Here is a 13,432-nt window from a genome sequence, read left to right on the forward strand (position 1 = left end):
CCTCAAGAAGAGATGCAAAGTTTGGGGTCGGTAGTCTTCCAAGTCTCTTGTTATGCCAATGACCATGACTTACTCTATCCTGCTTGTGAGACTTTCTGCTATTTTAGGAGGTTATAGATAAAAGTCATTCATTTTAAAAATCACTACTATGAGATCTTTTCATACTCATGGAGCTCATTGGTAAGGGGGAAAAAAACTTAATATTTGAATGGAGATTTAGATCTCTCATTTGGAGATGGGTAGCCACTGGTGTCCTAAATTTGCTGTTCCTGACATGGAATAAATATATAGACATGTAGGACCAAGAATTTATTATTGATCATAGATTTGTATATGAAACAAAATGATAAAATAGTCATTTAATAGTAAGAAAAATCTATTGAATAGTGCCTGCTGGAAGTATGAAGAAATTTGGGAGGAATAAAACCATTTTCGGCTTTTCCTCACTTCTTTAAGGTGTGGTTGGAGTTCTTTGTTCCACTGAGCAGAATCCCTAGTTACTGAATCCTGTAGCTCACACCCTGAGATATCTTCAGGGACCTGATTAGCTGCTTCAAGAAAATCCTCTCTCTGCTTTGCTCTATCTCTCTCCCACAGGCAGTGGGTCATCCAGTCTCTACTTGAGGATCTCCAGGGAGGAGCCTTTTACTTACCAAGTTGACTATTAGGAAGTTTTTTCAGACATCATACCTTATAACAAGAGTGGTACCGACCATGTACATGCTCTGCATTATTCTAGTCAACCATTTGGTAGTTCAGGGCCACCTCCATCTGTGTGGTAATCTATTACAGAAAGGGCTTGACAACTGAAGCAGGAGAGGGCTGGTGGCAAGGAGGAATCTTCAGCAACTGTTTTACCTTCTTCAAAAGAGAGTGTGGCCATTAGAAAGAAGATTGACCAGAGCTTGGCTGTTTGATCTAGACAGTGACAAGCAGAGATAAAAATCTAAAATAGGTCATAGATGATGGTGGGGCACAGCCAGGAGAAAGATGAAATTTGTCCAGTCTGGGCTTCTCCCTAAAATGGAGGCACTGGGAGGGACTTATCAATGGAAGAAGAAGCCAGGCATAGTGGAAGGATATTTGAAGGTGAGAAGGTGGAAAACTTGAGAGATTGGATGTTCCAGGATGAAAAGGCCCCAGGAACCAAGGGAGATTCCAAGGTGAGACTGCAGGCATGGTAATGAAGTACTGAAAATCCGAAGCAAAGGACAAGAGGAAAGAGATAAGATAGAAAGGAAGGAAGTAAAGAAAGAAAGGAAGGAAGGAAAACTTTACTATGTACCTATTATGGAGGCATAGCTTTGAAGTTTGGAAAATCAGGAAACCCTCTTATAATATACCTGAAAAATTGGTTATCTGACCTCTTATTGAAGACCTGGAAAGGAAGCAGATCCTTCCACATCTCTAGGTAACCCTGTCCACTCTAGGACAGCTCTGTTAGGAAGATTTTCCCCATATTAAACCTAATTAGGCCTCTTTACTACTTTCACTCACTGGGGCCAAATGCTGGAATGTTAAATATTCCAGTCGAGTCCATCCTTCACATGTGAGTTTTTCATATATTTGAAGACTGTTTATCATGTCCTACTGATCCTTCTCTTCTAAACATCCTTAGTTTCTTCAGCTGACCAGAAACACAAATAGCCAACACGCTTTCATCAAAAACAGGTCATGACCAATAAATTTTATTTCCTTTTTGGCTACTAGACTGGTAGATCAGGGTAATAATGTTGACATAGGATCGTTTCATTTAAGGAACTAACTTGGATGAGCCTTGAGCAAGTTGAGAACAGCATGGACACAGCTGTATCGATGATTCTGTGTTTCTTCTCCTGTGGGTTGTGTGTGGATTCCACCAGTACATTAGCTATTTGGAAAGATAGCAAGGGGAAAAACTGATGTGTATCTGCATGGTTTCCTTACCCAATCCATACCTCTAACAACAAATGTACTGTAGTTGTAACTGGTATGTACGCTGGAGCTAAGAGTCAACATGCTACAAGGGGGATGCCTCTGATGGCAGTGTAGTTCAGATATAGTATCTAACAAATGGAACTCAAACTATCTTTTTCTTACATGAACTAATGCTGTGAAATAAGCAGAACCAGTAGGAGCAACACTTCGATGACCAACTTTGATAGACTTAGATCTTCTTAGTAATACAATGATCTAAAATAATTCCATAAGATTCATGATGGAAAATGATCACCTCCAGAGAAAGAACTAAGGAGCCTGAATGCAGATCAAAGCAGACTGTTTTCTCTTTTTTTTTGTTTTTTTCTTTCTCATGGTTTTTCCCATTTGTTCTGGTTCTTCTCTCGCAGCATGACTAATGTGGAACTATCTTTAATATGATTGCACATGTATAGCCTATATCAGATTGCATGTCATCATGGAGAAGGAGAAAATTTTAGAACTCAAAATCTTGCAAAAGTGAATACTGAAAACTAAAAATAAATTTTATAAAAAGTTTGAAAAAAAAAGAAACTTATCTTTTCAAGGTGTAGCACAAGGTTCTGGTTGGATTCAATTGTCATCTCTAGTCAAATGGATACCAAAGCAAAATATCCAACCTTCCCATCTCTTTTGAACTCCAGTTTCTTCTCTCCAACTGCTTGCTTCACATCCACTTGAATATCTTATAAGCATCTCAATTTCAACATGTCCAAAGCAGAATTTATTACCTTTTCCCCTAAACCCACCCTTTCTCCTAATTTTCCTATTTCTGTTGAGGATACCACCGTTCTCATGGTTGTGACCTAGACAGGAATCATACTTGACTTCTAACTCTTTCCCTCCTGTGTGGGATGACAAGATTCCCTACTTAAATTAATTACTCAGAGGCCTCTCAAAGTGATGACAGAAAGTTTATTTATTCGATTCTCAAGAAGTGGGGCAATTCCTTCTACTAGATGACCTGGAGTAGGAAAAGCTGAAGACAAAGGAAAAGCAATAATATATATAGACTCTAATGCAAATCTTTCCTTCCCCACTGACCATTATCCTCATTAGTTGAGAATATGATCTTACATTCTAGATGCCAAATCTAGCCAATCCCTTTTGAAATGAAGACATTGAAGAATTACGTAAGTTTTATCCAATCATTGAGACCCTAATGTACTACACAGTTTTATATCCTTATATGGAATTATTCCACTCTAAAAATATTGTAACCTTGAGCCTCTCTTGGTCTTTCTTATGCTTGGGAGAAGAATTACAATCTGAGAAGTCTTCACTAAACCTATTCCACTCACTCCTGTACTCAGCCAGTTGCCAAGGCTTGGTGATTCTACATCCTCAGTATTTCTTACATTTGTCCCCTTCACTTATCCATAATAAAATCACCCTAGTTTGGGGTCTCATTATCTCTTGTTTCGACTGTTGTATTAGTCTTGTAACTGGTAGCCCTGCATCCAGTCTCTCCCTTCTCCGATTCATCCTTATTCATTCATCCATCCATCTAACCAACCATCCCTCCATCCCTCCATCCATCCATCCATCCATCCATCCATCCATCCATCCATCCATCCATCCATCCATCCATGCTATGAGCTTCTTGAAGGCTTTGCCCTTTTTAGTATACCCTGCACTTAACCCAATTCCTGACACATAGTAGTTCCGCTTGACAAATATTTGTTGACTAACTGACTGACTCAAATCCTCCTCATGACACTTCTAGAAACCTGGGATCCCTTCAAGGCTCAGCTCACCTTTCTCAAGAGGCCTTTCCTCATTCTCCCAGTTCTTGATGCCTTTCCACTTCCCGCCATCCTGAATCAGTATATATTTATTTTGATTTTAACCCGAGGGTAGTTATCTGTGAATGTGTTGTAACCTTCCACCCCCAGGGGAATATTATTTCCTTGAGAGTAGGAATTGTCTCACTTTTGTACTTACATGCCTGACATCTAGCATGGTACCTGGCACATAGTAGGTGCTTATTAAAATGTTGGTTGATTGAAGTGACAGAATCACTTGACTAGAACATTCCAATGCACAATGAATGAATTAAGTAAGCAATTTGCAGCTTAATTGGTTTGTCAATTTATGTAGCATATTAATGAGGCAGCTGTCTGCCCTGGGCCTGTTCTCCCCTCCCTTACCAGGGCCTGAAATTCTCATCATTTGAGTCACTAATGAATTAAAACACAAAATCTCTCTATTGTATTTGGAAGACAAATGTACATTTCCCTCACTGATTAGTCACTTCTTTTTCTTTTGTCAAGACCTGTGATTTAACTAGTGTAGGTCTCTGTTTCTATCAATGAATCACCAGTCTTAACTCAAATTACAGTCTTGGAGAATTGCCTGTGGACCCTAGGAGGCTGTGGTATATCCAGAGTTACACAGCAGATACGTGTCAGAGATTGCACTTGACACAAGGTCTTTCTGATTCTGAGGCTGGTTTTTTATCCATTATGTGACATCAACATGAGTTATTTGATCTGATAGGCCATTTGTCACTTTGGACCCCTAGAGGGTCAGCCGTAGCAAAGATGAGATGAGAAGGGTAGAAGGGCAAGAGAAGGGGACCTACTTTGGGCCAAGTATGACTCTTAGGGCTCCTGGAGAATGGGCCCTAAGGTCTGCAGTGCCAGGAGTGTGACGATAAACAAAACCTTTGCCTATTCCACAATTTCACTGTAAGGCAGGCCTTGACTCATTTCAGCTACTTGTCTGAGCACGTTATCTAATTACTTCTAACTTGGTCTAAAGGGGACAGTGAATGAGCCCAATACATTTCAATTTCAGCCATGTTAGAGCAGGCCCAAAGTGTCTCATGATGAACTCTGCCATCAGCTAAATTTAAACTATCAGTAATGTTCATGGGTCTGTGAAAATGACAGTCTTAGACAACTACCTAAGGCTCAGAGATGTAAAGACAAAAAAGTTAGCTACTCTTCATGGTCTTAGCTACTTTTCCTAATTCTAAGCTCAGCCCCTAAAGGCAGAAGCTCCTCAGGGGTCTGAGGACTTATGTCTCCATTTGCAGACTCCTCCAGGTCTGACCACCATCCCCCCAAAAGATATTTCCACCTGGATAGCCCACCAGCATTTTAAACTTCACATACCCCAAATCATTCTCCCCAAAGCCTGCTTCCCTTTCCCACTTCACTGTTTCTGTCAGTGGTCGCATCATTCATATAGTTTGAGATTATATTTTGCTCTCAGAATCATGGAATAAGAGAGCTAGAAGAGGCCTCATAGACCAGTTACGCCCTAATTGACCAAAAGTCCTTTCTATGATGTCATTCTACAAGTGATTTGTTCCCTCTTCCTCGTTTGTTATGTCTAATCACCTACCAAATCCTACTTATTCTACCTCCTCTACATCTCTCACATCCATCCTTTCTTCTCTAGGTCCACCACTATAACCCTAATTCAGGTTCTTAATTTGATTTGACCATTACAATAATGTCTTTGTAAGACATTTCCACCTATTCATTTTATTTATATAAGGTACTCCTTTGCTCAAAAATCTTCCATAGCCATCTCTTGCCTTCCAAATAAATTTCAGGTTCCTTTGTCTAGCCTTCAGGAGCCTTCACAGTTTGGCATTATTCAGTCTTTCCAGCCTTATTTCGTATTGGTCCTTTCTACAGACTTTATCAGAACAACTTCCTCTCTCTCCTTCTAACATGCTCTGTTCTCTCTTTTAGGGGCACAAGCTTGATCTTTATAATTATACAGTTTTCAGTTTCATTTTTTAGTTCTTTCTATTCACATTATACTTTTGTTTTCTTACTGAAATCTGGAGTTTCTGGCCCAGTTTCACCTGTTGACTTCCTACCAATCAGTCAAAGTTTACCTACAACTGCCACTTTCTATATAAAGGTTTCCTTGATTCCCTCTTGGATTTCATGTGAAATGGAGGAAGGGGGATCTGGCACTTGTACAGAGTACTTCCGATAACATCTCCCCATGCTTCTAGGAGAGTTGCGGGGACATGAAATTGAGGGGCTTTGGGGAGACCATGGAGCCTGCATGATCGTTCTGTAACTGGATTGGTTTGGCTGACTACATATTGAAGAGGAGGCTCTTTGATTGACTGAGCAAGCATTCACAAAGGCCTGTTAGCTTACAGCATATCTCCTTGGCCTCATTGGATGACTCCTTTCCTCATGGAATAATAATGACAATAATAATTTATATAGCAGCTACTCTATGGCAGGCACTGTTTAGCACTTTATAAATATTATAAATTATAATATATAACATATGTAATATATATTATATATAATATATATTATTAATAAATATTATAAATATTGATCACTGCAGCAACCCTGAGAGGTAAGTGCTATTGTCATTCCCATTTTACAGAGGAGGAAATGGAGGCAAACATAGGTTAAGTGGTTTGTCCAAGGTCACACAACTAGAACGTGTCTAAGGCCCAATTTGAACTCAGGTCTTCCTGAATGCACCTGCTCTTGACTCTAGGTCCAGTGCTCTATCCACTGTGCTACCAAATTGCCTCAGAAGAGAGAAAATTTGGCAAGGCAAGAGACCGTGGGACCTCTTCCCTTAGGAAGTCAGATGGTCCGGAGAAATGACCTTTGATTGTTAGCCTCATTGTTTGTTGTTTTCTCTTTTAGGTAAAGGGGATTGGAGCCTTTGACCTTGTGAGTTCAAGAGGTCACTTCAGCATCTCCACCTTTCACAGTCTGCATTCCAGAACTAATGTAGCATCAATGCCCTGAGGATCCAGGAGTGACTTTCTGGACCCTGTCCAGTAGAAACTGAGAGGAGGACTTATCCAACAGTCATGCTGCATCTGGACTTGAACTTGGTAGGACCAAGGCTATCTTTTAACTGAGATAAGTTAAACCTCCTCCCCCAGAGTCTGAGGTGGTATAAGGGATAGTATGCCCCCAGGGTGATGGATAAATGTTTGTTCTTGCTATGGATTTGGAATATATCTCCCTTTTTAAGAGTTAATTAATGTTATGGTTAAATGGAATTGGAATGCTAGCTGCTGGCACATAACAATATGGAAAACACATGGTAGGTGGGGACTTAAACAGGGAGAAGCTATGCTCCAACTTTTCTTCTCCAAAACTTCAAGTTTTCTTCTCAGTTGTCCCCTCAACCTCTCAATTGTACTCTGAGGGACAGATGGAGCAGTGTGGCCCTAGGAGAGTGTCAGAGCTTCCTTCTTCTACTTATAGCACTTTGTTTTGAATTTTTCTAGTGCTCTTACTATATAATATTGCATGGTATGCCTACCTACATATTTTGCTCTCTACTAAATTGTTAGCTCCATAAGGTCAGGGGCTTATGACTTCTCCAAACTTTTAATTTCTGCTGTTGCTTTGCACATTGCCTCATACACAGCTGCTTAATGAATATTTATTAAAATTCATTTTTAAGAGGAGAATTTCACTGAATATAATAGAGGCTTTTTTGGGAACAGGCTGAATTTCAGCATCCAAAATTTAATGTTGGAATAATTGAGACACTTATATGTTATTGAACAATTAGCAAAATTATGTTTACTAAGTCCTAAACAAAGAGTGTATGTGCAGTAAGTATGCAGTGGTACTTAGCTTCAATAGCTCTGACCCTTCCTTGTCTCCATATAGAATCCATGTGGTGTTCAGACATCCACCAAATCAGAGGAGCACTAAGTCCCAACCCCAGGTGGATGTGAAGCTTTTATGCCCCTAGGTAACCTGGAAGCCACACAGCTGTATGAAGAAAGGCATAACTTGAGCCATTTTCCAGCTCTGGGCCAATTAAGCCCTGGCTTTGTTACCTTTTTCCATGGAGGCATGAGGAGAGGAAATAAGGAAACTCAAAATGATATCGATCTTTTTCACAGAGAATTACCCTGATGCTTCATCATGGTGTGGAGCAATTGTATTGTTGAAAGCTAAGACAACATAATTTCCAGAAGGGTCTACCATGCTGGAAAGACTCCCAGCAATAAAACAAGTCTGCTTTCTAAGGACCAGAGCTAAGTTCAGAAAAGTTTATCACCAAGAAGCTGGGTATTTAGTGAATAATTATTTTACTATGTTAACTCATGAACAAAGAATATAAAACAGATCACAATCCTTTATAGCCCATTTCTGATTTTATGGTGACTAGTAGAAAGTGGGACAGAAGGTCCTAAAAAATCACACAGTGTTTAGCCTTCTGTCTCTTCCCCCTTTACTTTTATCTCTTTCTCTTCTGTTTCCCTATTGGGTAAAAGCTATTTCTGTATCGTGTGTGTGTGTGTGTGTGTGTGTGTGTGTGTATGTGTATATATATGTATGTGTGTGTATTCTTCCCTCCTTTTTCTAGTACAGATGAGAATGAGGTACAAGTGTCATCTACTGCCCCAACCCCTGCATTCTAGTTGTGTAGGCTGCTATTTGTGCACCCTGATCATGTGAGACAAATTTCCCCATTCTTACTTTATCTCTCCTCCTCTTCAGTATATTCCTCTCCCCCTTTCTGTTTTTCTTTTGAGATCATAAAATAATAATAATACAACTAATCCAACATCTTCTAACTAGACTCTCTCTATGACCTTTGATAATGATAGAGTTCTGATGATATATATAGGCATCACTTCCCCATATTGGAATGTTGCTTTTCCTTGTCATTTATAATTACTCACTCTTTACCTTTTTATACTTTTTTTGACTTTGGTGTTTGTTTACCACTTAGTTTCTCATCAAGAATTCTTGGAAGATCTCTCTTTCATTGAAGGTCCATTTTCCCTCTCTAGGATTGTACTCGATTTTTCTGGGTAAAGTATTTTTGGCTCTAAGCTTAGATCTTTTGCCTCCTGGAAAGCATACTCCAAGCTCTATGATCCTTTATCATTGTGGTTGTAAAATCTTGTGTGATCTTGACTGTGTAATTAAATTCTTTCTTTCGAGGTCTTTGTAGTATTTTTCCCCTTCTGGCCAGGGAACTCTGGATTTTGGCTATAATATTCCTTTGAGGGTCTCATTTTGGGGTTTCTTCTAGGAGGCAATCAGTAGATTCTTTCTCTTTCTACTTTGCAGTCATGTTCTAAAATATCTGGGCAGTGTTCTTTTATGACTGCTTCAAATATAATGTCTACCTTCTTTTTCTTTTAATGATGACTTTTTCAGATAGTCCAGTGATTCATAAATTATTTCTTCTCGATCAGTTTTTGCCATGAGTTACCTCACATTTTCTTCAGTTTTTTCAGTCTTGACTTTGTTTTGATATCTCTTAATGTCTTATGGAGACATTAGATTCTATTTGGTTAATTCCAATTTTTTAATATAGGGTATATCTCTTTTTCTAAGATTTTAATTCTCTTTCCATGTTTCTCTTTCTTTTCCTATACCACTCATTTCATTCTTAAAATAATTTTTAGCTCTCTTTTTTAAAAGTTCTTGCTTCATCTCTTGCCAGAATTCTGATTGGTCTTGTGTCCAAGCTGTGATTTTCTTTGAGGTTTTACTTGTAGGTATTTGGAAATCATTCTCTTCTTTTGGTATATATCTTAAACCTCCTTATTATCATAATAGTTCTATATGGCAGGATTCCTTTTTTCATTTGCTTATTCTTTTAGTCTGCTTCTTGATCTTGGATTTTGTGTTAGGGTTAGGCTTTGTGAACTTCTAAGGGAGAATATATGGTTGAGTTTTGGGCTTCTTCTGCTCCTTTATCAGGGCATTGAATATTATTCTAGGATTTTAGAGACCATTTAGGCTAGGGACTTGCAAGTTCTCAGTGATCCCAAAGAGATCTGATCTGCAATGTCCTAGGCTAAGGTTGGCAAGTTTTAACCCAGTCTTTTTTTCTGAAAAAGTCAACTGCCAGCTTCTTCCCTGATTAGAAGAACCAGTAAACTATTGCTAGACTTAGTCACTTTTCACCTGCTGGGTAGCTCTACAGAGCTGCCAAACTTCAGGTATTTGTTTGGTCTGGAATTCCTCCCTTGATTATTTCATTATGGAATTCAGCCTGGGCTGAAAGTTAGAATTGAGTTCCTGATATACTCCTGATCTCAGAGCCACACAGGTCCTATTTGCTTCTGAATTTATTCTTTACTCTGTACACAGCTACTACCTACAAGTGCTCCTCTCCAACAGAGTATATATCTAGGCACAGGTACCCTTCTTAATCTTCCTGGGATCCATGACCTAGAACTGGGTAGTGAATAACAAAGCTGCCAGATGGCACCTATTCCTGCACCATGCACTAGTTCAGGGACTCCCTAGGAGTTCTTCCTGCCCTGAATTCACAGCTTAGTTCTCTTTTAGTCCCTGGACAGTGTGATGCTTCACGTGGCACACTCCTAGCCAGACTGTATCTGAGTCCACAGACCACTTTGTCTGTCTCCCTAAGCCTACCTGTGCTACAGAAATGACTCATTGTGATTTTGTATTGGATTTCTTGACCAGAATCTGGTCTGCTGTGGTTCTAGATTTTTTTTTGAAGGTAGTGTAGTAAGGCAACTGGGGTGTTCTAACATTTGGCTTTTGCCTCTCTATATTTCTTGTTAAAGACTGCTCTCATACCTAGAATAGGAGTCCTTTCTCAACTCTTTTTCCTGGAATCCTTTATTTCCTTCAAGACTCAGCTCAAGTGCTACCTGCTACATGAATGCTCCAAACTGATAGGGTCTTCCTGTCTCTAAATAATCTTATATTAATTTTTATATGAAATAAATGTGTGTATGTGCTTCTGCATGTATGTATATGCATTGTGTGTGTATGTATGTGTGTATGTAAGTGGGATTGGAGATAGTTGGTGTTCCATCTCATATAAGTCAAATGGGAATGAGAGAAGAAAGTCCTGATATTGGTTGACTCCTGAAGTTTCCAGTTTAGAACTTTATTACTTTAACCAGCTGATTTGATTTTTGTTACAATGAAGATTCTTCTGGAAGGCTAATATTTCTTTTTTTTTTTTAACTTAACATGATTTAGCTGATAGTTATTTAATTCTGAATTCTTAAGTTAAAAAAATTACAACTATTAATGTTAATGAGTCTTTCAGAACTCATGAATCCTAAAGGAAGTGCCCAGCAGGTGATAAGACCCAGAGATATTTTAGCCATTCCTGTATCAGTCTCTCAAACATTCTAAACATCGGTGGAGAAACTGTTGTGCAATTTTTCATTTTCATTCATGTAAAGCATACCTCCTGGCCAGGTACTTCATATGGTCTTCTTATAAGCATCCAAATTGCTCCTAGGTAGACAACATAATAGCATTATTTGAGAGTTGTTCAATAAGCTGGCAGAGAGTCTTCTGTAGAAGGTGAGATGACCTTCTCATGCTCTGAGATGTGCTGTCTCCTACTCAAGATGTTAATGAACAATATCTGTCACTGCAGCTCTTGGCCAATGGTGCCAGATGCTATAAATCAGGATTTGATTATTATATTGATTGTCTAGACTTACGAAGGTAATGGAGAAAATGTCTCTCTTATGTACATTTTTTTTCCTATAGACCTGGGCCACTGGTTTTAACAGAGACCTCCTAACTCTGTGACTTTCCTTTTACCCAGATTTCAACATGCTTTTGAATGGATACCCTACAGAGTATATCTAACAGTATTTTTATATGGGACAGACAGTACAGATGGTCAGGGATTAGGTTGGCTCAGAGTGGAAAGGGGGGAGGTGAATGGGCTATATAGTTTTCAGGAAATTGCAAAGATTTTTTTTACTGATCCCAAGCTTCCCCTAAAACCACTTGTTTATGCACAGTCTCAGCTAAACAGTATTCTGCTGGATGCTGCCTGAGGACACCTCCTGAATAGAGTCTGTGGTCATAGAGTTTTTCTGTTTCCATTATCTGGCTTTAACTGAAATCCTTGGCTATAGTTCTATCTTCTGAGAAGAATGAGCTCTGCCATGTTTTTTCATTTCATATCTGTGCGACTTTTTATACTTTTTTTTAGAAACACAACACTGAACCATAAACTAGCTAGAGTCCATTTAGAGGTTAGATGGAGTTCATTACCCCAAGGACTAAGCTCTTTAGGACACAGAGTTCTCAACTAACACCTTGTGCCACAATCTATTTTTTAAAAATAAACTTCCTTTTCTGGGACTTTGGTCTTTCTGTTGGAAACCTCTATGAAGCTTAAGTTGGTCATTGATATCCCTCCCAATTTTAATCCTAGATGGCTAGACTAGAGCTTCTTAAACTTTTTTCACTTGTTATCCCTTTTTCCTTGATAAATTTTTATGTGACCCTGGGTATATAAGATAGGTATTCATATCAAACATTTAGTGATAATAAATAATAAAGAAATTTATTTTAAAACAATTCTTTGGCATACATATAATTTAACCGTTTATTAAAGAGGAAAGCAAATTTGCATACTAATGAGATGGATGTGCTTATTTATTTTTACATAAAGAGCTGGATCTTGGAGGAATATTTGATATTACAGGATGTAGAGCATCTTCAACATTTTTCAGAGTTGGTCAATATTTTGATTTTGTAATCGTCAATGCTGAGAATGCCACTTCATATAAATATGTAGTACAAAATGACAGAAGTATGTTTAGAACCATTGCAGAAATCATTGGAAATTCTGTCCTAATCCCAATTCATCCAATAATTTTGTACGTACAGTAAAAACACTGCCATTTGTAACATACAATAGTCTTGAATCTGAGTGGAGGTGTTTCTGGCAGCCTTTGTTGGCATTGCATGGTGTGACATCATGCACAATGCAAAGTGCACATGTTGTGTCTTCAGAAACAAGCCTGGAGGACAGGTGCAGGATGCTATGTGGGCAAGTGCTGCTAGAAACACCTTGGATTCATTATGTGTTTGATTCTGAATTAAGTTTTGGTTGTTGTGCATTCAGAAACCTTTTATCGTTGCCAAACTTTTCACCATCCTCATATTCAGTTACCCCATTTGGGGTCATGACCCACAGTTTCAGAAACACTGGACTAGACTGCACTTAGCTATCATTCATGTGGGGATTAGTTTCTCAAAATTTGAGAAAACTCTGGGATCTCTGGGATCTCAGGTTTAAGGCTTCTCTCTCGGTCAAGAAGATTAATGGGTGAAGGAAAAGATTCTGAGACAAAGCTAAGCTGAAGGGGTAATTTCTTTGTTTCCTCCCTGTCTAAGCTGTGTTCCTACTTTCATTATGTATGGAATAAAAGGACTGGTCTATAAGGCTCCAATCATGAAAATATTTTCAGATTTCCCCTTCCTGGTAGGTTATATAGAATATCCTGAGATATCCTGATTATGGGTGAATGAGTATTCTGAGTTGGAAACACCAAGACAGCCATTTAAGTTTAGGAGAGGCATAAGAGCCATTGGAAGTCTCATCAGCAACAATGGCTGCTGAAGTGGTACTGTCTAATGACAGTGGAAATGCCTATACATGAATGTGAAAAGAGTTACTCATGAGTAGCTTCAGGGATCATTAGATGTTGGAGAGAAGTGAACTCTATGAACTCTAAAAAGGCATTGAT

The sequence above is a fragment of the Notamacropus eugenii genome, chromosome 7 (assembly GCF_028372415.1).
Source record: "Notamacropus eugenii isolate mMacEug1 chromosome 7, mMacEug1.pri_v2, whole genome shotgun sequence".
NCBI classification, from domain to species: domain Eukaryota; kingdom Metazoa; phylum Chordata; class Mammalia; order Diprotodontia; family Macropodidae; genus Notamacropus; species Notamacropus eugenii.